Source organism: Sapajus apella, unplaced genomic scaffold (genome assembly GCF_009761245.1).
Source record: "Sapajus apella isolate SASKATOON/1434 unplaced genomic scaffold, GSC_monkey_1.0 scaffold1, whole genome shotgun sequence".
Classification (NCBI taxonomy): domain Eukaryota; kingdom Metazoa; phylum Chordata; class Mammalia; order Primates; family Cebidae; genus Sapajus; species Sapajus apella.
Window position 1 is genome coordinate 72,203,193 of NW_022436941.1, and position 25,901 is coordinate 72,229,093.

A 25,901-nucleotide genomic window follows, 5' to 3' on the forward strand; every position below is an offset into this window, starting at 1 on the left:
TGCATAAACTTGCTTAAATAAAGATTTCAAATTAATTGAGGGAAAAGGCCAATTTTGAATTAGTGAACATAGGTTAATTCTAACTAGGCTAAGATTATATTAGCAAAGTAAGATTATATTTGCACAAATATTAAAGCAATTCACTTGAAGAAATACAAGTTTAAAAACAGACTTTTAAAAATCTGAATTGTGCAGCATACTCTAAGATAAAATTAAACCAAAAAATTCACACAAATATATTGGCAACTTTATAGCAATATTAGGAATAAATAAAAATGATAATTAGTGTTATCAATTCTATGTAAAGCAATCCATTCTTGCTGTTGACAGAAGATGCTATTAGAGTATTAGATTACCCAGGACCAAGACTAGGTTAAGACCAGTCAGGCCTCAGGCACAAAATATAAGGAGGTATCAAAAACTTCAGTAATCAAGATAAGTACAATATCTCAATATAATGTTTTAAAAATACAGATTACTGAAAAAGAATCCATGTATAAACAAAATATCCAATGTTAAAATAAAGACAGGATCTGATATTAGTGATTTTTCCTTTTGCCTTGGGCTATTAACATGGATCTGGCAAGGCACTGCTTCTAACTCTTCTACTTCATACTACATGATATTTTAAAAGTGAGAATGAGTAAGATATGTATTTCCCTTGCAATCTTTTTAAAAATTTGACTATTCTAGGCCTGGCACAGTGGCTCACGCCTGTAATCATAACACTGTGGGAGGCCGAGGCAGGTGGATCACTTGAGGTCAGGAGTTCAAAACCAGCCTGGCCAACATGATGAAACTCCAACTCTACTAAAAATACAAAAAAATTGGCTGGGTGTGGTAGTGCATGCCTGTAATCTCAGCTACTTGGGAGACTGAGCAGAATAATTGCTTGAACCTGGGAGGGAAGAGGGTGCAGCGGGCCGAGATTGTGCCACTGCACTCCAGCCTAGGTGACACAGCCAGACTCTGTCTTAAAAAAAAAAAAAAGTTTTTTGACTATACTTACTCAATCACTCTATACCAGGCACTGTGCAAAGTTCTCTAGATAAACTATAGGCAGACTCTCACTTCATCATCTCAACAACTTTCTAAAATATGTACTGTTATCTGCATTTTTCCATGAAGAAACTGAGTCTGTGCTCTTCTATACTGCTTCTCAATATGTAATAATATATACTTGAAGGAAGTTGCTTTAAACAATTCAAGTATCAGTAAATCTTCACTACATGTTTCTCCTTCAGAATTTACAAAAAGAAACTAAGATGTCAAACATTAAATATTTCCATCTAAAATCTTTGTCAACAAATAATATTCAGAAAAGTTTATTAGTAACAATTTATGTTTTTAAGGCATGTTTTACCAGTAAGAATAAACAGTTCACCTAATAAGATTTTAATTGCCAAAAGAGAATTTAGATTTTACTTCTGTGCTTATTAGATCATTTAAAAAATTCCAAAAATGAACACAAAATTTCTTGTTCTAGACATTTTAATACACTGATATTGAGTTAGGAGGACACTTAAGAATGGGAAAGAATTCTGTCTGCTATGTCCAGTATGGTAGCCACTAGACACATTTGGCTATTTAAACTTAATATTAAAAGCCAAATCAAAAAAAATTTAAGACTCCTTATCAGTCACACATTTTAAATGCTTAATAGCCACTGGACAATAAGAGGTCCAAACATTAAAAATAACATATAAAGATGCAGGGCACTAGGCTGGGTGCAGTGACTCACACCTGCAATTCCAGCACTTTGGGAGGCCAAGGTGGGCAGATCACAAGGTCAGGAGATCGAGACCATCCTGGCCAACATGGTGAAACCCCATCTCTACTAAAAATGCAAAAATTAGCTGTGTGCAGTGGTTCGTGCCTGTAGTCCCAGCTACTCAGGAGGTTGAGGCAGGAGAATCGCTTGAATCAGGGAGGCAGAGGTTGCAGTGAACCAAGACTGAGCCACTGCACTGAACTGAGATTGAGCAGCTGCACTCAAACCTGGCAACAGAGTGAGACTCCGTCTCAAAAAAAAAAAAATACATAGGGCACTTGAGGTACAAGGCAATTTATAGGATCAAGTAATTATTGATGGAGATAAAATAATTTCCAAGTTTTTTCCTGTGGAGCTAATTACGTTGCAGACAGATAAACAGAAATTACAGAACTTCTCTGAAAGGAGAACGAATTCAGAAAAGGAAGATTACATGTTTGATTCTAGGAAGCTACACAGAGTTTACATCTCAAAGGAAAACTTTCTATAAATTGAAACTATAAAGAAAGCACTTTAGACCTCAGATCAAATTCAGTAGGCCTGGTACCAATATAAAAATGAACCCCAAATCTATATAGGACTGCAAATGGAAGTGGTATAGACTAAAAACTGCTGACTGATAAGAAAGGATAAGGACCTTAATTCTTGAGGGCAGAGGAGGAAAGTAACATATGAAAGGGAAGTAAATGAGTAATAGTACCCAAAGACCAATTCTCCTTTACACAATAATACAAGGAAGTAGTCAAAAAGGAAAAAAGCCCCACCTGATCAGAACTGAACTGATCAACATGGAACTGCTAATTAGAATTTCAGGTATGTCTTAAGGAAGAGTCACTTTATAAATCAGAAATAACACTGTAGACGTAAGAATCTTCTAATCAGAATGCAAAAGAAAGTATGGACCCAGAAAATGAGCACCGTAATAAGCTTCCAAAAAAAAAAAAAAAAAGTCCGGGCGCAGTGACTCATGCCTGTCATCCCAGCACTTTGGGAGGCCGGGGCAGGCAGATCATGAGGTCAGGAGATCAAGACCATCCTGGCTAACATGGTTAAATACCGTCTCTACTAAAAATACAAAAAATTAGCTGGGCATGGTGGCATGCACCTGTAGTCCCAGCTACTAGGGAGGCTGAGGCAGGGGAATCACTTGAACCCAGGAGGCGGAGGTTGCAGTAAGCCGAGGTCACGACACTGCACTCCAGCCTGGGCGACAGAGAGAGACTCCATCTCAAAAACAAACAAACAAAACAACAACAACAACAAAAAAAAAAACAGGGTCACACTTGTCCACGCTGGAGTGCAAAGGTGCAATCTTGGCTCACTGCTCCCTCGACCTCCCAGACTCAAGGGATCTTTCCACTTCAGCCTCCCGAGGCTATCGCTATGCCACCAGCCACCATGCCCAGCTACTTTTTGTAATTTCTGCAGAGATGGGAATTTCACCATTTTGCCCAGGTTGGTCTTGAACTCCTGGACTCAAGTGATCCTCTCACATTGGTCTCCCAAAGTGCTGGGATTACAGGCATGTGCCCCCGCAACTGGCTGCTGAAAACTTTCTACCAAAATAAATCAAAGTTACTTACCACTGGGTTGAATTTATCTCCCTGATGTTTCTTAATTGAGCCAACATTCTATGGAAAGCAAAAACAGAGCCAAAATTAACAATAAAAATGGATCTTTATGACTAAGAAACGTCTCTTTTAATTTCTAATTTATATAAAAGTTAAACTTCTCAAAACTTTAAATTTGTAAACTGAAAATAGTTAAGACCAAATAGTCAAACCAAAATAGTAGCCTCTTAAAACACACACACACAAGTGTATGCACACACATACACACACATTTACTAGTTTCTAAATAAATGATTAGGCTTTTTTTCTTTTTTTTTGAGAGACTGGTTCTCCCTCTGTCACCTAGGCTGGAGTCCAGTGGCACAAATATGGCTCACTGCAGCCTCAAACTCCTGGATTCAATCAATCCTCCCACCTCAGCCTCCTAAGTAGCCTCCTAAGTAGTACAGGTGCATACCACTGTAACAGTGAACCCCAAGTTTCTCTTCAAAGAATTAGTATGTGTGTTCAGCTCTCTTATTCTTTAATCCTCTATTTTAAGGTTTAACTTCCTTGTAATTCCAGTAAACAACCTTCTCCACTGGTTCTAATCAGTAGTTCACATCTGTTCCTCTTGCCCCAGGCTCCATCCTGACTCATCTGGGTCATCTGCTCCAGTCACCTTCTTTGACCTAGGTCACCCCTGGCTACTTGCTCTGATCCTGTCCATAACCATCCTTCACCAACACACCCACCCTGCCACGCCAGCTTGGATCCCTGCTCTTTTTAAAATAGCCAATTGGAATTAGTCTAGAGCTTGTGCGGTCTAACCCTAGCCAGTAGGGGAACAACACAGCAGTAGGGGAAAACACCTCTCCCACCTCCCTATCCCCCCCACCCCCGTTCCCCAGCCTCCACCCCCACCATCAGGCATAAGTACCCTTTCTCTACTTGTCCAAGCGTGTGGCTACCATTGCTCCATCCATACACTGCACCCTTCTATAGAAGTAAACTGCCTTGCTAAGAGGATTTATCTTCGAGTGCTATTTCTTTTTCTTTCTTTCTTTTTTTTTTTTTTAAGATGGAATTTTGCTCTTATTGCCCAGGCTGGAGTGCAATGGCACTGGGTTAACCACAACCTCCGCCTCCTAGGTTCAAGCAATTCTCCTGCCTCATCCTCCCAAGTAGCTGGGATTATAGGCATGTGCCACCACACTCGGCTACATTTGTTTTGTATTTTTTAGTAGAGACGGAGTTTCTCCATGTTGTTCAGGCTGGTCTTGAACTCCCGACCTCAGGCGATCCGCCCGACTCGGCCTCCCAAAGTGTTAGGATTACAGGCGTGAAGCACCACACCCTTCCGAGGGCCGTTTCTTTTACGGCATCAAAATTTTACTTATAATGCCACTCTACCCTGCTAATTTTAAAACTTTTTTGTAGAGGCAGGGTCTCACTATGTTGGCTATGCTGGTCTCAAACTCCTGCGCTTAAGCAATTCTCCCACCTCAGTCTCCCAAAGTGCTGGGATTACAAACGTGAGCCACTGCACTCAGCTAAATGACTATCTTTATAGTGAATAGTCTTCATACCTTTATAAACTATTGAGAGCCCTCATTATATAAACACTCTTTCACCTACCATTAAAATGCCATTAATCTGAACTTACTGAGAAATAATTTTCTATGCAAATAAACTCGAATGACCAATTATATTTTGGTAATTTTTCATAGTTCTATTTGGCAGGCACTGTTAATGATGCTTATGGGATTTATTTTCCCTTCTAAAACTTTCTTTTTTTCTTTTTTTTTCGAGACGTATCACTCTGTTGCCCAGACTGGAGTGCAGTAGTGCAATCTCAGCTCACTGCAACCTCTGCTTCCTGGGTTCAAGCGATTATCCTGCCTCCGCCTCCCGAGTAGGTGGGATTACAGGTGTACGCCACGACACCTGGCTATTTGTGTGTGTGTGTGTGTATTTTTAGTAGAGACGGGGTTTTGTCATGTCGGCTGGGCTGGTCTCAAACTGAGCTCAAGTGATCCACCTGCCTTGGCCTCCCAAAGTGCTGGGATTACAGGTGTGAGTCACTTTGCCTTTTTTTTTTTTTTTTTTTTTGGAGACAGGGTCTTGGTCTGTTGCCCAGGCTGGAATACAGTGTTAAAATCATGGCTCACTTCAGCCTCGACCTCCTGGGCTCAAACGATCCTCCTGCCTTAGCCTTCTGAGGGGCTGGTGGGACTATAAGCATGCACACCCAGCTAACCACACTCAGCTACTTTTTTTTTTTTTTTTTTTTTAAGAGACAGAGTCTCACCACATTGCCCAAGCTGGTCTCAAACTCCTGAGCTCAATCAGTTTTCCCATCCACCTCAGCCTCCCAAAGTGCTGGGTTTACAGGTGTGACCTGGCTTTCCTTTCAGGACTCTGGATTATTCAGGGCAGTAAGGGGCCCAGCTCAATTACTACTTTTGAGCTTTCCATGCCTGGAGGGATCAATAAGAAATGGATAACACAGTGAATATCAAAGACTTATATTCTGAAGCCTGCTTTGGGGGTGAAATGGGGATTAATCCTGGGAAAACATTTGCTTTCCTGATAAATCGGAGCAAATATATCTGACACCACCACTCTCTCATTTTTCTAGCCTTGTATCTGTAAACGTGTCTAATACTGCAACAACCAACCTATTACTGTAAGTCAACAAGCATGAGGATTAATAATCAGCCAATAAATAAGACTAACAGAAGAAAAAGACACAACAAGCTGGGGTTTCAAACAGCACTGCTGCAGCTGAATTAATGCTAACTATTCCCTACTTCTGGATTTCTTGGTATGTGGGAAAACTAATTCCCTTATTTGCTTAAACTATTGCTGTTTTCTGTACTTGCAGCCAACACATTCCAAAGTGAGACAGCCTAAAACACGAAACAACAGTCAATAAAAAGTGTATACATAATAATCTTTTTCTTAAAAACCCCAAGTGATATTCATTTATGTGTTTCAAAATTACAGAACTACCCTAAATACATCAAACTCTGTCGCTATGCCAAATGGTATAGGACTAATTTGTTTAACATTCTCTAAAGAATTCTACATATTCTGCATGCCACAAAAAAACCTGTGTGTACTGCAAGCAAAGTTGGCCACCAAATCTTCTGTCACTCCTATACACTCCCAGGTATGACAGTCTGGTAGAATGGAGCTGCCAGTAAACTGAAATGGAAAAAGACCATGGTAGGAGCAGGGCAGAGAGAAAAAGAGATGCTTGTATCCAAAAACTTTAGTTTGAAATACTTGAAAGGTATGTGAGTAGGACACTGTGTAAGCAGCTGGATATAGGCATTCAGAGATGTGGGAAGAGATCCAAGCTGAGGATATAAATTTGAAAGTCATCTGCTTATAGATGATATTTAAAGCAATGAAATTAGATGAGATCATCAGGGGCATGAAGGCAGACAAAAAAGAGAATAGGTTCAATGGTTGAACATTATAAAGTTAAGGGTTAGAAAGAAGAGAGAGGACCAGCAAAGGACACTGAAGAGAAGCAGTCAAGTGGGGCAAAAGAAACACCTGTCCCCTGACAAAAAAAAGTGTGCCATTCTAAAAGCCAAGTGGAAAAAAAAATGTTTTAAGGAGGAAGAAGGTACCAAAACTCTGTTAATAAGGACTTAGAATGGCCACTGTGTATGAATATAAAAGTGACTGGTTATCTTGACAAGATCACCTCTAGTTGGTGGGGCAAAACACTATTTGGAGGAAATTCAAGAAAGAACAAACCAATAGACAACTCAGATAGTTTTGCTACATAAAACATTAGAAAAATAAACTAGGTGCTAGCACCAAATATGAATGAAGAGATACAACAGTGGATTTGTAGGCAGATAGAAATAATTTAGTAGAGAAAAAGAAGAGCTCATGGATATTTTCATAAGTAGGATCTGGGTGACCATTCATAGACTGCCCTAGTAAATCCTGCCATCCATTTAGTAAGCTGCTCATGAGGAAGAAAATAAAACAAAACTTGGCTGTAATTGTAAGTAGCTAGTTAATATTCACTCATTATTTTTGAAAAATATAGATACTATTATGTTCTCCCTAGAAATTCTGATTTAGTAAATTAGGTACAGTATAAAACTCAAAAGTCTTTGTCTTAAACAAAATGTCATGTGATTCCTTTTTCCAACACAGTTTCAATAATAATCAATGCATGGTCAATCTTATTTCATCCATACTATAGCCACTATCATTTAGCTCTCCCCATCCTCTACTGGAGATTATTTTGACAAAAGTCTCAGTTTGAGAATTACTATAAAAATTGAAAAGTAAAATCACTATAAATGTTTTGTTTTTTTAAATACAGAACATTTTCTATTTACCTAAAGAGATCACAAGATATACCTGGCTATATTTTTTTCAGTGAGCAATAAAGTTTAATTAACCAGTACTACGAGGTCACCTTCATGGACTAGTATCCTTTTTGTGAGCTGAAGAACTGAACAAGCAGAAGTATAGGCCAAAACCATCTCTTCATGCTCCCCACTGTGCAGATGGACTCATTGAGGCTCCAGCGTACACTGCTTGCTCAGCACTTTATCTACTTTGGGTCAAAGTGTCAGCAGAACTGATACCCACAGGGCATCCGAGTCCACATCCACACCCAGCTCCCTCTGCAACCATCTCTTAAACAGAGTCTGATGATGATGAGTTTCCAATCACGGGCTGCACTGAGAGTATCGGAGGCCTGGCTGAGCACGCAGCCTGGTGGGTGTGGAGTGAAGGGGATTTAAGAGTGACGTCTATAAATGTCAATTAGATAAAATTGGTTGACAGTTGGGTTCAAATCTTCTATATTCTAACCAATTTATGGCTTTTTCTGTAAGTTACCAAAAAGTATAGGCATCTCTTAACTATAGTTGTAAATCTGTCTATTCTTTTGTCTATTTTTATTTCATGCATGTTGGAGGTCCATTATAAAGTGAATAGATATTTAGGGCTCATATCTTCTTGGTGAATAGATCCTTTTAACATTATGAGGGCTTTTTTTCCTGCTGGTAATCCCTGTCTTTTAATATATTCTCTGATGTCACTATAGCCATAGGAGCTTTCTTTTGTTAGTGTTAATATGATATATATTTCCATCAATTACTTTTAACCAAATGTCTTTACATTTCAAATAACCATTTGTAGAAAGCATAATATTGGATCTTTTTAGAAATCAAATGTGATAATTTCTGTTTTAATGGTGGGATTAGATCTTTCATATTTTATGTAATTATTGCTATGACAGAACTTGAAACTACACATTATTTTCCTTTTTTTTCTTTTCTTTTGAGAGAGAGTCTTGCCCTGTAGCAAGGCTGGAGTGCAGTGGTGTGATCTCAGCTCACCGCAACCTCTGCCTCCCAAGTTCAAGCAATTCCCCTGCCTTAGCCTCTCAAATAGCTGGGATTACAGGCATGTGCCACCATGCCTGGCTAATTTTTTGTTATTTTAGTAGAGACAGGGTTTCACTATGTTAGCCAGGATGGTCTCAATCTCCTGACCTAGTAATCTGCCTGCCTCAGCCTCCTGATGTGCTGTGATTACAGGCATGAGCCACCATACTCAGTCTTTTTTTTTTTTTTTTTTTTTTTTAAGATGGAGTCTTGCTCTGTCATCAGGCTGGAGTGCAGTGGCACGATCTCGGCTGACTGCAACCTCCACCTCTTGGGTTCAAGTGATTCTCCTGCCTCAGCCTTCTGAGTAGCTGAGACTACAGGCGCCCAACGCCACGCCTGGCTAAGTTTTGTATTTTTGGTAGAGACAGGGTTTTCCCACGTTGGCCAGGCTGGTCTCAAACTCCTGACCTCAAGTAATCCCCCTGCCTCGTCCTCTCAAAGTGCTGGGATTACAGGCGTGAGCCATCGTGCCAGCCTCATCATTATTTATTTTTATTTGTTCTTTGTTCCCCTTTTCTTACCTTCTAATAAAGTTTTCCTTTAGAAAATTCCACTTTATCTCCTTTTATAGGCTTTTAACTATCCTACTTTTATTGGTTGCTCTAGAATTTACAATATGCATTCTTCATCATCATAGCCCATTTTCAAATATACCATTTCATATATAAAAGAGTATATGTATATTTACTTCCATCTTTTGTGCTCTCATACGACAAATTCTATAATACATTGTTATTGTTTGCTTTGTGCTATCCACTGTCATTTATATAAATTTAAAAACTCAAAAGTAAACTTTCATATTTATCCACACATTTACCTTTTCCTTCCATCTTTGTTTCTTATCATAGATCTGTGCCGTTAAGGCTATTTGATCAATTTTTTAATTTAAGATACTCTATTTTTCAGTTCCAGAATATGCATTTGGTTTTTTAAATTTCCATTATTCTCCTGAAATACTCAATCCCCCACATATTATCCTGCCAACTGCCTTAATGTTCTTGTCTCCTCATTCCAATAGCTGGGTCATCTACAAGCCTATACATTCACCCTTTTCCATGTCTTTGTAAGTTTCATGGTTTTTATAATATTCTAGACACTATAAAGTAACAGTCAAAAATTCAGTGTAATTTTTGATTCATTTGGTTTTGGGTTTTCTTTTCTTTTTTTTTTTTCTTGAGACAGGGTCTCAGTTACCCAGGCTGGAGTGCAGTGGCACAATCTCAGCTCACTGCGGCCTCAACCTCCCAGGCTTAAGCAATCCTCAACCTCAGTCTCCCAAATAGCTGGGACTATAGGTTTGTACCACCACACTAAGCAATTTTTTTATTTTGTATGAAGACAGAGTCCTACTATGTTCCTCAGGCTAGTCTTGAACTCCTGGATAAAGCAATTCTCCTGCTTCCACCTCTCAAAGTGCTGGAATTATAGACAAAAACCACCACGCTCAACTATAATATTAAGTGTTATTTCCCAGGGAGTGTAAGGTCCTTCTACTTCTCCCAGGATAAATGGTTGGTAATTCATATTTCCAGTAGAGTCCATTTGAGCTGGGACTGGCAGCAGCTTTAATCAGACTGAATTCATATGCAATCAACCCAACCCACAACCCCTATCACCACCCACAGCCACCTTTTCAACCTTGTCAAATCTGAGGTAATGGAAGCTTGGGTTGCAGTTCCAAATACTTTTGGTTCAGTTTACCTTCAGATTCAAGTCCAACAGGGTCCCAAATTTCAAGCACTCCTTGAATTTGCAGGACTACATGATTTCTCTACGCTTTTCAATCCTCTCCTCTCCTTCAACTTCTTGTCAAAATGTAACAGGGGAAGATAGGTCAAAGTATCATGCTTATTTATTTGATTTTTGCCTTTGGGACTCTGTCAAGAGTCCCACATCTTCTCTAAAGCCCACAATGTCATTCAAGGATCCTAATTCTTGAATGCCTTTATCCTATCCCTTCAATGTCTTCCCATATTATCTGCCTATACTGACACCATGCACCTGCCCCGAGGCAGGGAAACTGCCACATTCACCTACACAGAACTCTTGTTATCTCTGAAATTCAGATCATTAAGACTTCCTTGAGTCAACCAATTTTTGCTAGCCCTATTTTTAAAAGTATAGGTCAAGGTAGAAGAAGAATCTGTGGAATTCTCTTCTATCTCAGTGTAGGAGGACTAACATAATTTAGGAAAGAGAGCCTCAATTTTTTTTCAACTGAAAAACTTGTTCATTCCACAATTAGAAATATGACTACAAATGCAAACATCTCAAACAGAATTAACTCTGAAAGACCAACATTAGACCATTCTATTATCTGAAGGAAGAGGTGGAAGAGAATGAGGGAAAAAAAACAGCTCAACGTGACTCATAACAATACTTGGAAAAGGTGAAGCTGCAGAAAATAAAGAATGGAAGTCTGTGGGTAAATTTCACCTGTTCCTAGCATAAAGTTGATGTGCTATTTTCAACAAATAGGTCAATAAAAGCTGTGCAAAAAGACATTTGTGACAATATGGATCACAAATATGTATATTCAGAATGCTGTTGCTTAATATGACAGGGAAATTAAATCATGGCATTGTTTTAAACCTAGAAATAGCTTATTCATATAATCTTTCTTTTTTGTGTGTGGGACAGTCTCATTCTGTCAACCAGGCTGGAGTGCAGTGGCATGATCTCGGCTCATGCAACCTCGGCCTCCCACGTTCAAGCAATTCTCATGCTTCAGCCTCCAGAGTAGCTGGGATTACTAATGTGTGCCACTACATGCAGCTAATTTTTGTATTTTTAGTAGAGATGGCGTTTCACTATGTTGGCCAGGATGGTCTCAAATTCCTGGCCTCAAGTGATCCAAGCACCTCAGCTTCCCAAAGTGCTAGGATTATAGGTGTGAGCAAGCCACTGCGCCCAGCTTCTTACACAGTTTTGACTGGATTCTAAACTCTTTCCCCATAAAACGAAATCCTGTAGCAGGATTAATTTCCCTACATATATTCCATCACTTATCTTCACTTCCTAATGCTTATGTCTATGTCAGAGTAATTCCCAATCACCTTTGTTTCTCCTAGCAACTTTTAACAACTTCTTTTCCTACATTAATTCATTATGCATGACTTAGGGAGCCCTAAATGGAAACAGAAAAAGACAGTCAAACTAACCCGAAAGAACCCTAATTATGATGGGGAATATTAAGTTTATCCTTATAAACAGTCTAAAATATTCTAAACTGATTTTGACCACACACAGTAATATGTTATATCAAGCAGCTATATTTTTTCTCTCATCTTAAAAAGAACCTCTCCTGAAACTACATCTCTCTCTATAGCTACCAACCCATTACTCTGCTGCCTTTTACAGAAAAATTCCTCAAACAAGTTGTCCATATGCATTGTCTTCAATTATTCTATCAAGTGTTCCTAAATCCACTCCAATCACACTTTTGTCCCCATCATTTCAAGAAAAACTGTTCTTTTTTTTTTTTTGAGACAGAGTCTCCCTCTGTCATCAGGCTGGAGTACAGTGGCTTGGCTCACTGAGACCTCTGCCTCCTGGGTTCAAGCGATTCTCCCGCCTTAGCCTCCCGAGTAGCTAGGACTACATCCAGCTAATTTTTGTATTTTTAGTAGAGACGGGTTTCACCATGTTGGCCAGGATGGTCTCGATCTCCTGACCTCATGATCCACCCGCTTCGGCCTCCCAGAGAACTGGGATTACAGATGTGAGCCACTGCGTCTGGCCAACTGTTCTTAAAATGTCTAAATTCAATATATAATCTGGCCATGCACAGTGGCTCACACCTGTAATCTCAGCACTTTGGGAGGCTGAGGTGGGCAGATCACTTGAGGCCAGGAGTTCAAGACTAGCCCGGCCAACATGGTGAAACCTCATTTCTACTAAAAATGCAAAAATTAGCCAGGTGTTGGTGGCGGGCACCTGTAATTCCAGCAATTCAGGAGACTGAGGCAAGGGAATCACTTGAACCTGGGAGGCAGAGGTTGCAGTGAGCTGAGATTGTGCCTCTGCACTACAGCCTAGGTGACAAAGCGAGACTCCATCTTGGAAAAAAAAACCAATAAAATAAAAAAACATGGCTGGGTGGGTGGCTCATGCCTGTAATCCCAGCACTTTGGGAGGCTGAGGCAGGCAGATCACTTGAGATTGAGGAGTTCAAGCCCAGCCTGGCCAACATGGTGAAATCCTATGTCTACTAATAATACAAAAATCAGCTGAGCATCGTGGCACGTGCCTGTAATCCCAGCCACTCAAGAGGCTAAGGCAGCAGAACCACTTGAACCCAGGAGGCAAAGGTTGCAATGAGCCAAGATCGCGCCACTGCACTCCAGCCTGGGCGACAGAGCAAGACTCTGTCTCAAAATTAATTAATTAATTAATTAATTCAACAGACAACCTAGATTCACATCTCCCCCTTGCTTTCTTAGCAGCATCACTTCCCCTTACTTTACAAGTTTTCTTCACTTCACTTCCAGGACACCACACATCCTCCTAGTTTTGTTCCTACATCACTGGACAAACCACAGTTTCCTTTGCTAGTTGCTCCTCTTTATGCCAACCTCTTAACACATTCCTAATGATACAAAGAACATAGATCTTGGCCTTCTTTTCTATATATACTCACATCTTTGGTGATCATCCCGTTTCAATTCCTAAACTCTTATCTACCTTTTAAATACTAAGTACGCTAATGACTGCTGTCTTAGTTTGGGTTCTCCCAAAAGCAATGGCTGAGGTAAGAACCTGAGTAAAAGCAGTTTGTCTAGAGAACGACCTAAGGGAGCAGGAAGAATAAGACAGGAATGGAAGAAAAGCCAATATAAAGTATCATCCCTAAAGACAACAGGGGTTCAATCTACTTAAATCTCTCAAGAAGCATACAGATGGTATCTCAAAATTATCTTCAGATAGGATGAGAGGTGAGCTTTTTATCCATCCAGTAAGATACAGGAGGAGCACTGCCTCTATAGGCATTACCTCTGCCTCACTACCAAACTATGCTTGCTTTCTAATCTTGTTGGTCTCCCACAGAAAAGAAATCACTGGGGCCAAAAAATGAAGAGTGTGTTTGCAGCAGGAAGCTCAGCCTGAGGCGAGTCTAAGCTTTCATGGCACTATTTCCTGCAGGAGGGGTTAAAAATCAGAGGTGAGCCAATAGAACTGTGATGCAGGACACTAGAAATGCCTGCTACACTGAAGCCTGGACCGCTCTCCTAAACCTCAGACTTGTATATCCAACTGCCCATTCAGTATCTCCATTCAATGAAGGGATTTAAAGAAAAAAGCAGAAATTAATTATTTAGAAAAGAAAAACAGTAAAAATGATGATTAAATCCATCATTCTTTTCTGTTTTTGGTGGAAGTAGAAAAATATAAAGAACAGACAATTTCCCAGCAGATCTAAAGAAATAAAAAATACAAGTAGTAATTAGAATGGTAATTTAACAACACAGATAAAAAGTATTTTTAGGCCAGGTGCAGTAGGTCACATCTATAATCCCAGCATTTTGGGAGGCTGAGGTGGGAGGATCACTTGAGGCCAGGAGTTAGAGAGCAGCCTGCACAACATAGTGACATCTCATCTCTACAAAAAAAGTACAAAATTAGCTGGGCATGGTGACAATGTGCCTATTGTCCCAGCTGCTCAGGAGGATCACATGAGTCCAAGATTTTGAGGCTATCAGGCTACAGTAAGCTATGATTATGCCACTGCACTCCAGACTGGGTGACTGGGCGAGGCCCTGCCTCAAAAACAAACAAACAAAAAGTATTTTTTAAAAATAAAAAATTACTAAGCTCAAATAGCGATGTGCTTTATATTATATGACTTTATATAAATTACAAAAATTTTCTCAAGAAATGGAAAATCATAGATGAAATCATGGGTAATATTTGCCAGTTACTTCCGTAAAAGACAACATGAACTCAGTGCTTGCACTTTCAGGGGATGAAATTTGATCACAAGGTTCCGGGTTCACAAGAAAGAAGGAAGATTTCGAATTCAATATAACTCTGATACCAACACCTCTCAAAGTTAGTATGAAGCAAACATTTAGTTGCTTCTATGTAATATAGGATTTTTTGAAGTATTCTTGAATCTAAATTTAACATTTAAATCTAAATTTAATGTTAAATCTAATGTGAAATCTAAATTTAACATTTAGACTCAAGAACAAAAATGTTATATTTAAAGAATATTTCAAAAAATCCTAAATTACACAGAAGCAACTCAAATACAATAGTAATAGTAAAATATGACTAAGGAGAATTGATTCTAGGAATGCCAAGGTGAATATACGTGAGAAAAATCTACTGACAATACATCATCATACAATAAAACAAAAGGGGGAATATCAAAAAGGCATCTAAGTAAAAGTCAACATCTGTTCTTGACAAAATTCTTAGTATATTAGAAATAGTGTATTTCCTCATTAAGAAACTAGCAGTGTCCAGAATAAAACAAACACTAGAGATATTCCTATTAAAATAAAAAATATTAGCACTACCAATAAAGTAAAAAGACAAACCACAGAATGGGAGAAAATATATATAAATCGTGTATTTGATAATGAACTGTTAGCCAGAATAAGGAACTCTTACAACTAAACAAAAAAACAAAATCAAAAACTTAAAAATGGGCAAAGGGTCTGAATAGGCATTTCTCCAAAGATAAAACGGATGCCATAAAAAGCCCATAAAATTGCTAATATCATTAGTCATTTGGGCAATACAAGTCAAAACTACAATGATATGCCATTTTAAACACACTAGGATGGATATAATCAAGATAGGCCATAACAAACTGGGAGGATGTAGAGAAACTGGAACTTCAAAAACAGCTGATGGGAATGCAAAATGGTGTGGTCACTTTGAAAAATAAGTTGGCAGTTCCTCCAAAAAGTTAAACGCAATTACCATATGATACAATTTCACTCCCAGGTATCCAAAAGGATTGAAAACACGTGTTCTTAGAAAAATTTGTAACTAATGTTCATAGCAGCCTTATTCTGTGACCAAAAAGTAAAAACAATTTTTTTAATGTCCATCAGCCAATGAATAAAACAAAATGTCATCAATCCCTAGAATGGAGTATTATTCAGCTATAAAAAGGAAGAAGCGCTGATACGTGATACAACATGGATGAACTTTGGAAACATTAGCTATGTTAAACCAGACACAAAAGGCCACATATTGTATGATTTGATTTTTTTTTTTTTTTTTTGAGACGGAGTTTCACTCATGTTACCCAGGCTGGAGTACAATGGCGCGATCTCGGCTCACCGCAACCTCCGCCTCCTGGGTTCAGGCAATTCTCCTGCCTCAGCCTCCTGAGTAGCTGGAATTACAGGCACGCACCATCATGCCCAGCTAATTTTTTTGTATTTTTAGTAGAGACGGGGTTTCACCATGTTGACCAGGATGGTCTCGATCTCTTGACCTCGCGATCCACCCACCTCGGCCTCCCAAAGTGCTGGGATTACAGGCTTGAGCCACCGCGCCCAGCCGTATGATTTGATTTTTATCAAATGTCAGGAATACTCAAATCAACAAAGTAGATTAGAGGTTGCCATGATCTGGGGACAGACAAAAATGGGGAGTGAGTGCCAATGAGTATGGGTTTTTGTTTGGTTTTTTTTTTTTTGAAGCCCTGATAAAATGTTTTAGAATTAAACAGTGACAATGGGTATACAAAGTGTAAAAAATACTAAAAACTACTGAATTGTATACTTTAAAAGGGTAAATTATAAGTGAATTATACCTCATTTAAAACGTATATTTAAAAGAAAAATTTTAGGACATCAGTTAATGCCACTTTTCTATGTCTTTTTTTTTTTTCGAGACACTGACTCTCTCTTCTGTCACCTAAGCTGGGGGGCAATGGCATAATCAACCTCCTAGGCTCAAAGTGATCCTCCCACCTCAGCCTCTCAAGTAGCTGGGACTAAATGTGTGCACCACCACATTTGGCTAATTGTTTTAGTTTTCATTTTGTAGAGACAGAGTTTCACTATGTTGCCCAGGCTGGTCTTGAACTCCTGGCCTGAAGCAATTCTCCAGCCTCAGCCTCCCAAAGTGCTGGAATTATAGTCATGAGTCACTGAGCCTGGCCTCAGCCCAGTTTTATGTATTAGCACAACAGATTCCAAACTGATTCCCTAATTCTATTCAGTCAGCACCTAATTTTTTTCCTTAAAATTATTTATTTTACTATCTCCCTTTCCTACTTAAAAACCTAAAATACATTACTTAATCCCCAAACCTCCTTAGTAATTCCCAATTTGCCTTCATACAATTTACTACTGAATCAAATCCTTTGTTCAGGTGAGGCCTTTTGCCTTACTGACTCCTCAACTCCGCCTACCCAATTCAATATACTAATTACTTCTTTGGTTCTTTAAGTGGTATTTTAAATGAAACTGACTATAAATAAAATGTTTTTATGCAGTGTGTCTACTGTCCTAGAAACCGAACCTGCTGAAAAGCATGACCTGATTTGAGAATCCTAGACGTGAGTGCCACAGTGCATAAAATTCCACCATTAGTTATTTCTTCTGGTCCCTCTTCGTACATCCTCTATTAAAATGCAAATTAATCTGGAAGAGACAGAGCCCTAATTTACTAAGGTGAATTTCTTTATAAGTTTATTATTTTCCCTAATCTGAACAGAAGGAACAGAAATAAAAGAACCAAAAGGAAACAGAAAAAATGGCAGGAATTGGCAAAACAATGAGAGGTCAGGTTGAAGTTCTCATTTTCCTCGAGGTTAGTTTAGGCTGGGAATGATTAGGAACATCAAAAACCTTCCAAAGAAAGCTAGATCACTCTCAGCATTATATTACAGAAGGATTTTCAAAGGTTTATTATTACCACTTATAAGTAAAGCTTTATAATATCACCTAATATTTCAATGCTAAGAGTCTAGCTATACTAAGATGGACAATAAACACCCAAAAGAATGAAATAGCAGACCCCCTTGGAATAGCCCCCCAAATTGACAATGACTCCTCCTTCCTCTGAGAAAAAGTTACCACAAATCCATAAAGCACCTTTGCACAAATTTTAAAACTGCAGCCCTTACAGGTATACAGCTTGGCAAGCAGCATGTGCAATAAGCAACCTGCATAGACTTACTACCTTTCAGCCCCACTTACATATCCTGGGGAGAGAGAAAATGATTGACTGGCTTGAGTCAGGTGTCCTTCCTCTTTCCAATGTGCTCCATCTAGAAGAGCAGTGTTACCTGGTATCATAGAGGGCCACCCCTTTCAAATGGGAGAACAGCCCTCAGAACAGGGGTGACCCTCTATGGGACTGAAAGACAGCAATTCTGTCTCTGCATTTAGTGTGCAACATCTGAAGCCATAATCTATGGAGCTGCCATCTTCTACCATATGGACACAGAAACAGAATGATCATTTGAAGAGAAAAAAATATAAAAGAGTGATGGCTCTGGATTCCTGATGGCCTTCCAGTTATTTGTTCTATGTCTTTTCTGAGGCTAACTGCATTCTAGTCCTTGAGTGTCCATAAGACACTATTACATTCTTATTTCCTTATTTTTACTGGTTTCAGTTACTTTCATCCAAGGAGTCTTATTAATATACTTTACTTATAACAAAGCTTTTGAGCTGAAATCTGAAAGTTCAAATAAGTGAAAATTCAAATATAAATATAATCCTTAATTATTGTGCAAATTGCTCTGTCTCCATCTTTCTACCCATGCTCAAGAGCTCAATACCTATTCTTCTAAAAAGGGAAATTTGTGTTTTAAAGTTAGGAAATCTAAACCTGAAAACCTAATGTGACACAGACTTTAAACACTGAAAAAACCAGTCATACACTAACAAGATAAATCTGCAATTGTCACAGTCACTTCTAGACACCTGACTGCCTTTTTCATTACACCTCAACCAATTTAGATCTATTATCAAAACAACCAGACTTCACGGGCACAAAAAGGTCAAGCCTAAACTCTTAAGTAGCAGTTCTGGACTAAAATAAATGGAATCAGCCAAATTAACGTTGAATGACCACATTTGGCTTTCTGATGCTAAATACGACATATATAAACACGACAAATACTTCAGAAAGATTTGAAATGTTTTCTGAGTTGCTACTAGGTGCTGAGCATTGAAGATACAAAGATAAAAAAGACAATGGTCCTTGCCTCAAGCAGTTTCTAATTTTAGATAAAACATGATAGCCACCCAGCCCGTGGTTCACACCTCTAATCCCAGCTGAGGCAAGAGTTGAGGCCAGGAGTTTAAGACCAGCATGGGCAACATAGCAACTCCCTGTCTCTAAAAATAAAAATAAAATTAGCAATGGTGGTATATGTATGTAGCCAGCTACTTGGGAGGCTGAGGCAGGAGGACCACTTGGGCCTAAGAGTTCAAGGTCATAGTGAGCTATGATTGCACCACTGTACTCAATTCTGAGCAAAAGAGCAAGAGCACATTTTAAAAAGAATATAGAAAGTTACAAATGTGAGGATAAAGGAGACCAAATAGTCTGGTGGTAAGGGACAGTCAGTCTAATAGGACAGAATAGAATATAAACCAAAGTGTAGAATATCTCTACATACAGAAAAAAAGTAACTGGTGCTGCCGGCTGACAAACTTTGTTAGGTAGGATAGACTTTTGAGATATATAGGAATGACACTAGAGTAGTCAGCAGGGGGCCAGAGCTTAAAAGTTTTAAATACCATGCTAAGTAATATAGACTTTGGTAAGCAGCAGTTTCTAATACTTAAAAGCAAAGGAGTGACATAGTCTAATTTAAGTTGCAGACAGATCACTCAGTTAGCAAGGCAGAGCTAACAACAGTCTCGATACTATTTAGCCAATAATACGACTTATAAAATGAGAGAATGTCCCGATACCATCTCTCTCACTGCTTGGTTTAATAAACAAAGGTCATAATAATGTAATTTAACAGTGTCTTCATACATCCCCAGATTATGTAATTTGATGCAAATAATTAAAATGTCATGTTTTCTTCGTTTGCTGATTCAACAACATTGGAGCAAGGTAACAAAAGTGCAACCACTGAATATACAAGAACCAGGTCTTTAAAAGGAGGAACATCTCAAGTTTACCATGCTTAATAGTCTAAAAAAATTAATAGTAATTCCCTAAACAAAAATGGCAAACAACTAAATCTGATTATTGAAAAATAACAATATATGACCACCTTGGAACAAACAGAACTGAAGAGCTAAGATATCTGAACAATTTAGGAAGCAGTATCTGAAACTACTGTTCCTAGAAAGCTGTTTATATGTGGTTTTTATTTGTTTTTGCTACCTGGGGGAGGAGGGGTGAGTTTAAAAGTAGCATTAAATCAAGCTGTGTCAATTCAACTAGTTAAAACCTGCATATTTCAACACTTGACAATATAATTTTAATAGAAGATAACAAAAAGCCTATCAATAAATCACCGAAAATTCATGAAACAATATATCTGAACACAAAAGAAGCTTGCTTTGGAAATAATACTGCTTTACATTTGAGTCTAGATTCCACCATTTCCCATTCTGTAATCCTGAACATGTTACCTCTTTAATCTCAGATTCTGTGTTTAAAAAAAAGGAGGGGGGGCATAAAAGCTACATTTTTGTTAGCTGTTCTAAGAAACATTAACTGCCCAACACAAAGCCATATTGAGGGGCTTTACCTGTGTTATCTTTCCCAAAAGAAATTGCATAAGCAACAGAAAACATGACATTATACCTAAGTTGAATAAATAATAGTTTTTCCTTTCTATTGAAGATACATAAGAGTAACTTATTTCTTTGAAAATATTTTAGATATACTATTCATTCTCACAGGTACTTTTTATGTTTTCCTGTTCACCTGTTTTATTAGGTGTGGGGTGATCGTGGCTTGCTGGCACGCTTGTTCTCACATTAGCATTTTTTTCTTTTTGATTTATCCTCCTGAAGGTGACACATTAGCATTTTAAAACTGACATATATCACAGCAGCTTAAGGTCAACACTAACTCTCATTCACTTATATGCCCTTAAACACTGTATTGCATTATTTTTACTATAAAAAGGGAAGAGAACTCTCAATCATGTTATTTCCCTTCTTATTTGAAACAAAGATTTGGGAAAAGAAAGTAGTTGCATCATTCATGTATTTATTTACATGAATTGAGCTATATAATTTCTCTAAATTAATTTAAAAATAAAAGTAATAATGCAAGTAATTCTGCCTACCTTCCTTCTTTACTCAGTAAATGTAGGTCTTGAAATGAGTTTGATAGTGATGTCAATTTCCCTTTCCACAGACCCTCTCAAAATCTGATAATCGCACCTTGCTGAATGCTTCTCTAGTACTTATTTTCCATGAGAGGCAGTGAACACAAGCCAAATATATCTTATTTGATATTCAGTGGAAGAAACAGTGACTTTTTCTTGAACCAAGAGAAAAATCCTCATTGTGCTGGACAGACACTGTATAATGGTCTCCCATCATGATATCTCCTATTTACACTGACTTTAGAACGTAATCCCTAACAAGAGGCCACTACTTTGTAGAATGAGGTCTGTGGTTAAGTATTACATTTTCCACAAAGTATTTTACACTTCTCCCCTCAAGAGGTGAAATCCTCTTCCCTGTCACTGGAATAAGAGCTGGTCTTAATAACATGCTGCTTAAAAACAAAATACGGGCCAAGCGTGGTGGCTCACGCCTGTAAATCCCAGCACTTTGGGAGGCCAAGGCTGGCAAATCACGAGGTTAGGAGTTTGAGACCACCCTGGCCAACATGGTGAAACCCTGTCTCTACTAAAAATATAAAAATTAGCCTGGCGTGGTAGCAGGCTCCTGTAATCCCAGCTACTCGGGAGGCTGAGGCAGGAGAATCGCTTGAATCCACGAGGCAGAGGCTGCAGTGAGCCAAGGTCATGCCACTGCACTCCAGCATGGGCAACAGAGAGAGACTCCTCAAAAAAACAAAAACCACCACCACCACCACCAAAAAAAAAAAAAAAAAAAAACCAAAAAAAATGATGCTACACGACATCCAAGGCTAGGATAAAGAGGCTAATACAGTTGCCACTTAGGCTTTTGCTCTTTTCCTTTCATCCACTTGTCCTCTGAAACCAGCCACTTGCTGTAAGGAAACTCAAGTCTTACCGAGAAACTACATATAGGTGCTCTGGCTTATGGCTCCCAGCAACCATCTAACTGCAACCGCATAAGAACTGGAGAAAGAACCAACTAGCTGAGCCAAGACAAGCCCTAGACCCATGACCCGTAATAATGATGACTCTTCTTAGTTTATAATATCACTAAGTTTGAGATGGTTTATTTCACAACAGATAACCGGTATAAGGTCTGACATCTTTGTTAGAAGAAACAATCATACATTGCTTGACAAGATATGTTCTAAGAAATGCACTGCTTGGCAATTTCATCATTGTATAAACATGAGAGTCTATTTACCAAAACCTAAATGGTATAGCCTACTATATATCTAGGCTATATGGTATGGCCTATTTGCTACTAGACTAAGAACACATACCACATGCTGATGTACTGAATACAGCAGGCAACTGTGACACAATGGTAAGTATTTGTGTATTTAAACATATCTAAACATAGAAGAAGTATAGCAAAAATATGGTATAAAAGATTAAAAATACCCAGTATAACTATCATAAACGGAGCTTGCAGGGTTGGAAACTGCTCTGGGTCAGTGAGTGAGTACATGTGAAGGTGTAGGACATTACTGTACACTACTGTAGACTTTATAAACATTTAGGCTACAGTAAATTTATTTTAAAAATTTCTTTAATAAACCTTAGCTTACTGTAACTTCATAAACTTTTAAGAAAAATTATAACTTTTGTAATAACACAGTATAAAACACAAACACACTGTACAACTAACCAGAATATTTTTTCTTTTTCTTAGAGATGGTATCTCACTATGCTACCCAGGCTGGATAACATAGTGGGCTCAAGGGATCCTCCCACCTCAGCCTCCTAAGTAGCTGGGACTACCAGGCATACACTATCACGCCCAGCTCCTATATTCTTCTTTTATAAGCCTTTTTCCTTCCTATTTTTAAATTATTTTTTAACTTTGTTGTTAAAAATGAAAACACACACAAATTAGCCTAGGCCTACACAGGGTCAGGAACATTACACTATCCCTGTGTTCCACCTCTATATCCTGTCCCATTGGAATGTCTTCAGGGGCAACAACATAATTGGAGCTGTTATCTCCTATAATAATAATGCCTTCTTCTGGAATACTTCCTGAAGGACCTGTCATGGGATGATTTGTAGTTACTTTTTTTTTTTTTTTTTTTTTTTTTTTTTTTAATATAGACAGAGTTTCACTCTTGTTGCCCAGGCTGGAGTGCAATGGCACAATCTTGGCTCACTGAAACCTCTGCCTCCCGGATTCAAAACAATTCTCCTGCCTCAGCTTCCTGAGTAGTTAGGATTACAGGCATGGACCACCAAGCCTGGCTAATTTTGTATTTTTAGTAGAGATGGGGTTTTTCCATGTTGGTCAGACTGATCTCAAACTCCCAACCTCAGGTGATCTGCCACCCGCCTGAGCCTCGCAAGGTGCAGGGATTACAGGTGTGAGCCACCATGCCTGGCCTATTTAGCTTTTAATAAGTAGGAGCACACTCTAAAATAATAAAAGTTATCATATAGTAAATACATAAACCATTAACAGTTTATTTTCATTGTCAAGTACTGTGTGCCGTACATAATTGTACTATATTTTTATATAACTGGCAGTGCAGAAAGTTTGTTTACACCAACACCACCACAAACCCATGAGTCATGTAATAAACTATAAAATTATAGCAGCTAAATCACTAGGGATTAGATATTTTTCAGCTCCATTATAATATTACGAAACCACCATTGTTGATGCAGTCTATTATTGACTAAAAGGTCATTATGGGGCAATGACTGTATATTAAACAATTTTACAGAAAATGTTCAACTCTACCATACTTTCACATGAGAAAAGATAAAGAAAAAGCCTAACATGCCTTGTTATAGTAGAGGTTAACTGAATCATCATTTTATTTGCATGTGATGATGCTTCAAGGGACACTATTTGATCCCACAGATTTATCAAAGAGGATATAGGCATGAATATAATATACACGATGTCTGGGCTTAATGGGCTTACATTCCAAGAAGGAAAAAACAATAGTAAATGATAAGGAAAATTCAGACTGTGATATGTGCCATGAACTAAAAACATATTAAGGGGAGAGGAATCAGAGGAAGAGCAACTTCAGACAGAGTGAACAGCAGCAATCTCACTGAAGGTTAAATATGATTAAGAATAGGGCCAGTTGCGGTGGTTCACACCAGTAATCCCAGCACTTATAGAGGTTGAAGTGGGCAAATCACTTGAACTCAGAAGTTCAAGACTAGCCTGGCCAACATGGTGAAACCCACCTCTACTAAAAATACAAAAATTAACTAGGCATGGTGGCACATGCCTGTAGTCCCAGCTACTCGAGAGGCTGAGGCAGAAGAATCACCTGAACCCAGGAGGTGGAAGGTACAGTGAGCCAAGATCGCCTACTATACTCCAGCTCAGGCAACAGAGTGAGACTCCACCTCAAAAAAAAAAAAAAAAAATCTGGTAATAGCCTGTCACAGATCTGGAGAAAAGCAACCCAGCCAAAAGAGAAGGTATAAATGTCTAGAGGTGGGAATAAACACATAATGAACACAAAAAGAATCATGTAAGATGACATCACAGAGCCCAACCAGACCAAGTACTCACCTTACAAATCATAATAAGGAATTCACATTTTATTCTAATCACAATGAGAATTTATTAGAGGGTTTTAAACAAGAAGACTAATATTTAATGTAAGTTTTTAAAAGATTGCTCTGGCCGGGCACGGTGGCTCACACCTGTAATTCCAGAACTTTGGTAGGCCAAGGTGGGAGGATCACTTGAAGTCAGGAGTTCAAGACCAGCCTGGCCAACATAATGAAACCCCATCCCTATTATAAAACACACACACACACACACACACACACACACACACACACACACGCCAGGTGTGCTGGTGCACGTCTATAGTCATAGCTAGTTGGGAGGCTAAGGCAGAATGGCTTGAACCTGGGAGGCAGAAGTTGCAGTGAGCTCAGATCACACCACTGCACTCTAGCCTGGTGACAAATTGAGACTCCATTTCAAAAAAAAAACAAAAACAAAACATTGTTCTGGCTGCTGGACTGAGAAAGGGCTATAGAGAGGTAAGATTAGTGCAAATGTCTACAGCACCTGAAAATCAATGCTTTTGCACAAGATAAGTGCCCTACAAATGTTGGCTATCATTATTATTGCTATCATTATACATAGTCCATGTTGTTGCAAGTATATAGTTTTCCTTCCTCTGATAAACTATGTATTCCTTCAGGATAAAATTAATTTCAGTAATTTTATGCAAATGAGTGTATCAGAATTATCTGAAAAGTTTACCAAACTACATTGCCTGTCCTCCAACCAGCAGGACTCTATCTCAAAAGGCCTGGGATGCAGTCCAGGCATATGCATGTTATGAGCTCCCCAGGTGATTCCAATATTGTGGCCTAAAACCACTAGTCAGTGTCATTCCTCTTCTGTACCTTCCTCTGATACAACACAAAATCAATGTTTAACAGATTTCTAGAATTAATGACACATATATTCCATTACGAAGTAGCTGCTTTGAAGGAAATGTAGTAAAAGGTTCACTATTGCTTATTTATGTTTCAGGCCTCAAACAACCAGAGGTATTAACCTTCACCTAAATCCATCTATTAGAGTTTCATGGAACCTGACTTTCATCTTTAAAGAAAATAGTCACACCAAAAATCCAAATCACTTATAAAAAGATAAAATTTGTCTATATTAAAATTTCACTACCAAATACAACTTTTAGCAGTGGTATCTTCATTTGCAGAGTAACAGTACATTCTCGTTTATTTTCCCTAAGAATTTCATGTAAAGTTTTTAAAGCTCAAAACTAAACTCTAGAAATAGTTGACAGAATAACTTGAGAATTCCATTTGTTTGGTTATATTCTACATCAAAGTTGCCTATTTAACATTATTCAGTTAATAGTTTCCAAATAATAACA

At 38.4% G+C, this 25,901-nt stretch overlaps 1 protein-coding gene and 1 long non-coding RNA gene across 9 annotated transcripts in view; one reads left to right on the forward strand and one right to left on the reverse strand.

The window, feature by feature from the left end:
• ERBIN (erbb2 interacting protein) overlaps positions 1–25,901 on the reverse strand; it is a 140,157-nt gene that overhangs the window by 81,981 nt on the left and 32,275 nt on the right. For 7 of the 8 annotated variants that reach the window (XM_032279398.1, XM_032279424.1, XM_032279417.1 and 4 more), the window contains exon 2: positions 3,355–3,402. The exons of the other annotated variant lie outside the window; for it this stretch is intronic. The gene's annotated coding sequence lies outside the window, so the exon portion shown is untranslated. The remainder of the gene's footprint in view (positions 1–3,354; positions 3,403–25,901) is intronic. 8 annotated transcript variants of the gene reach the window in all.
• LOC116552710 lies at positions 7,005–23,986 on the forward strand. Its single transcript, XR_004269502.1, has 3 exons — positions 7,005–7,016; positions 12,006–12,011; positions 23,902–23,986. It is a non-coding gene; the product is annotated as an uncharacterized LOC116552710 (long non-coding RNA).